Raw genomic sequence first — 4,679 nt, 5'->3', positions numbered from 1 at the left:
ATACTTAATCTCATATTTTTTATAAATTTACCACAAACTTTTCACATTTTATAATTTAACCATGCAACTTCTCATTTATTATAAATCGCTCACACAATTTTCACTATCTAATAACTATTTTTTATTATTATTATTATTATTATTATTATTATTATTATTATTATTATTATTATTTATTGTTATTATTAAATCAATCACATAATTTTTCACTTTATTATTATTTAACTTTTTTCTTATTATAAATTAACTACGTAACTCATTTTTTAATAACTGTTTTATTGTTATATATATATATATATATATATATATATATATATATATATATATATATTATAAATAGTTTTTCTTATTTTATTAAACAGTTTGTATCAATTGTTGATGTACGTCTCACTTTATTGATTGAGCATTTGGATCTTTTCTCTCGACAAGACGAAAAGTAAAACAAAAAATGATGAATAATTACTTTCACGCTTATTACAAATCAATCACATAACTATTTTTAGTCCTCTTCGACAAAACGAAAAATTAAAAAAAAAGATAAATAATTACTTTTTCAATAATTAACTATGTAATTAATGTTAATCAAGGGTGAAGAACCGGCGCAAAGCCAGGTCTATTACATTTGAGAACATTTCGGGCTACTGTAGGCTTGCTTTTTTAATTCAAAAAGAGTATATTGGTCTTTTAACACTCTAGATATTTCTTGACCAGCTTTCCAGATACTTCTTCTATTCCTCTTTTTCCCATCCCTGTTGCCTTACGTTGCGTGTTGTGTGGATTTCCATCCTTCATCGTCGCCTATCTTCTTGCTTCTCTCCATCTGTACGAGACCCATTTGAAGTCGGTGGTTCATGTAGATTGTCGCAGGTTCCACTAGATCTGTCGTCGCCTATCTTTTGCTGCATTTGTCTTCGATTGAGGTGGTAATTTTGTCTTTTGAGTTAATTTTACGTTCTTAATCTTTTCATGATAACCATCACCAACCGATTTGATTTTAGTACGTATTAATAAATAATTAAAATTAGGGTTTTTGAGTAACTGAAATGAAAATCTTTAATATATATAGATTTATAATTTTCCGTATGTGAACTAAAAGTAGTAGAGATAAACCCTTTAATTTCTTTGTATATATTTTACAAGATATGGAGATAGCAGGCAATGAAGTTTTAAGGATAAAATTGGTTAAAAATGGTAGTGATGATTACAAGGTATTCACAGTGGATAATGGTAAATTGAAATAGAGACTGTTCTATTCCATCTACGATTGATGTTTCAAAAAGAATTCTTTGTAGGTTTCTACTTCTGGGTTTTGTTAGTTTGTAGCTATTTTCTTTTTCTTTTACCTGTTTTTTTTTTTACATAATCTTTGTTTGTTAATTTTTTTCAGGTCTGGAACCAAGTCTCATCATCGTAATTATTTGTGGGTAATAGCTTTTTTCCCTTCATGCTTTCTTATTTTCTTTTAATATGTGTTCACAATTGGTTTTATCATTGTTTAGATATTACGTGTTGTTCATTTGTTGCTACCGTTTGTTTGTTTTGGTTGGTGGGTTTTTGTTGTTTGATTGTGTGTTAACTCGAAAATTTCCGACCAAATTTAAACTTTATTCTTATATGAATTCGACACGATAAGCAAATTCTATAATGTTGAGTCTAAAAATGTTTGGAACTGTTTACATGAATGCAATTAACCTTTAACTATTCCCGACGATTCACGAACAATTATTTGTATATATATATATATATATATATATATATATATATATATATTTAAATAATAAATGTTATTAATCATTTGTATGAAATTATTGTTATAAATAAATATATAAAACAATATATAATAATTATTATCTAAAACGTATCTATATATATAAATAAGGTACATTGAATATATAAATATAGTTTCAAATTTATTTAGTAAACAATAGAAGCACTCGTTTATCGTTCGATGGTTATTTAAACATGTTAAGTTCAAACTTAGGTGATTTTAAAATAAACAGTGATTTGAAAATAAGTTATATAAATTTTAGCTTTATTAAAAATATATTTATAATCTATTTAATTAATTTTAAAAATAATTATATTCTAGTTGGGATCGAGCTCGAATGACAGGTAAATTTTTATGATCGATATTGAACAAGTTTAAGCTCGAATTTATGAGAAGTTGAAATTAAACGTTGGTCCATAATTAAGTTTTACCAATTCTAAGTTTACTAAAAATATATTTAAATACCTCGAGCTAAGTTTTAATACTCCGTACAGATTAATTGGAATTAAAAATAAATAATGAACGGAACTTTTTGATGAGGTTTCATACAGATAATGACCGAAATAAATAAATGGCCTTAATTTAAAAATTAGGGATTTTTTTTTTTGAATTAAATTTATCCGTAAATATTTAGCAAAGGAGCATGATATAATCGACGTGTTAAAAGTGTTGGTAATTAGAAAACAAAAACAACGGCTGCTCACTATTTACATTACTATTTGGCACACTTTATGAAGGATATTTATATTACTGTTTCTTTTGACATATATGTGATAATGATGTTTGATATATGATATTCTAATATATAAATATAATTCTCCATTAGATTAGATACGGAGTATCAGTTGAATCCACATTTGAATGTGATAGAATTAGTTTAAATATTTATAAATGTGATACAAGTAGTTTTATTAGTGTTTCAATTTATATTTATATATATGTATATACTATATCTAATTAGTTTTTCATCAAGTATAAAATGTAAATTACATATCCAATAATATAAGTTGATGGCTTTAAGTGTGCCTTAGTGTCCTAGTGTCCAACTGGGTCACGTGAATTGTGGGTCACGGGGTCATATTATGAATTTCAAATGTTTATACTGCAAATTGTACATTTCTAATATCGATAGAGTACATATTTCATTGGGGTCAGCTGACCCATACATCTAAATGTGGCTCCGCCACTAATAATAGAAGAATGATATATTTTGTATAACTTTTTCACAAAAGAAATGAAATAGACGACAAAGTCAGATACAATGATAGAATCTGTTAGGCATCAAGATCAAGCTTTATATTTTCTTTTCTTCATTCTTTTGTTTCTGTCTTTATTTTGTTAGACGAAACTTCAATTCACACTACAAAACAATGCTTAATCGAATATTGTTACAGTTTCAAAATCACTCACACTCTATAAATCATCACTGCAAATCAAACAAAGGAAGAAAAATCACACACACTTCTCTTCACCTTCTTTCTTCTTCTTTTCTTTGCAATCAACCGAACCATCTTCTTTGTGTTCTTCCTCATTGCTATCATTGATATTACTTAAAATATACATATCATTAGTCACAATATCAAGTCCTATCGTCGGTTATTTCATACGAATTTGTAATATTTTCATTATTATTCCGTTGTATTGTAATTAAGCATAGAATCATTGAATACTTGAAGAAATGTTGAAGATAATGAATGAAACAACTCAAAGATCAAAACCAGAACAAGAAACGAAGAAACAGAAAAATGAAAGCTACAGTGCGCGCCGCGCACTATCCGCGCACACCACCGCGCACTCAAGACTTTGATCAGAACATTTGATTAAAATGGAAACCAGAGAGCGCCCCGCGCAAGTTCAACAGAGCGCGCCGCGCACAACAGAGCGCGCCGCGCACTTCGCCGCGCACAAGTACCTGAAACGTCCAAATTGAAGTGCGATCGTGAACTGGAAAGTAAAAGTGTGGTAGGTGAGTAGTGCGCTCCGCGCACCCCTTATGTGCGCGCCGCGCACAGTGCTTTCCAGCTACTTTTCAGCCTTTTTAAACCTCTTTCCAGCTTCATTCCAAGGGTGCCAGTTTTCTTTTTGGTTCAGAGACGAAAACATATCATTCAAAACAGTTCTTGAGCTTATCAAAGTGCATCAAAACACTAAAATCATTGAAGATTCAAGGATCATTCAAGGGCTTCATCCAAGATTACTCTAAAAAGGTCAATCTTGTATTTACAATGAATTCTATCTTTGTTACTGTTATGTTTAAGTTTTCTAGCATGATTGTTGGCTAGTTCCTTTTATGTTCATCTAGATAAATAACCGAGATGTTGAATGTTTACTTTTGATTGATAGTTACCATGCACGATAGTTTGATGTTTGAATACAAGAACCATTCTTGTTAAGTTTAATCTTTTCGATTCAACTAGTTAGTATACTTGTTCAACTAAGAAACACCATCTTGCTGATTTAGTATATTGATTTACACCTAGTGACAAGTGTTTGCCCGTCTTTTACCAAAAGGGGTAAGTTGCGTTCAAACGGTTAATCTATATAGGAATGTAAGAACGACTCTTGTAGATACTCTCAGATAGCTTAATTGATATGTGTAGTTGTCTAGGTGAACGATCAATTCCCTAGAATCTGTCATGCATATTTTCACTACTCAATTCCATATAACTAATAGGTGTTAGTAATTTGCCTTATCTAGTGACGTTTATAGGGATCTTATTACCACATTTAATTGATTACTTGGGTTGGGTGAATTGAACATTTAACCAGACCAAGGGAATGAACTAAGCTAAACCCTTAGTTGACATAGGAGTGGATCATGATCAACACACCATTGACTTGATCATTCTTCAAGTCTTTAGACTAGTTGAATTAGTTGATTACAAATAGGAGGTCTTAGATGACAAGAACA

At 29.6% G+C, this 4,679-nt stretch overlaps 1 long non-coding RNA gene across 1 annotated transcript; it reads left to right on the top strand.

The window, feature by feature from the left end:
- Positions 1–778: 778 nt before the first annotated feature.
- Positions 779–1,585, top strand: LOC139865714 (uncharacterized). Its single transcript, XR_011765078.1, has 3 exons — positions 779–920; positions 1,141–1,288; positions 1,388–1,585. It is a non-coding gene; the product is annotated as an uncharacterized lncRNA (long non-coding RNA).
- Positions 1,586–4,679: the final 3,094 nt, after the last annotated feature.

The sequence above is a fragment of the Rutidosis leptorrhynchoides genome, chromosome 9, assembly GCF_046630445.1.
Source record: "Rutidosis leptorrhynchoides isolate AG116_Rl617_1_P2 chromosome 9, CSIRO_AGI_Rlap_v1, whole genome shotgun sequence".
In the NCBI taxonomy this organism is placed as follows: domain Eukaryota; kingdom Viridiplantae; phylum Streptophyta; class Magnoliopsida; order Asterales; family Asteraceae; genus Rutidosis; species Rutidosis leptorrhynchoides.
This window is presented reverse-complemented; position numbering and strand designations above follow the sequence as displayed.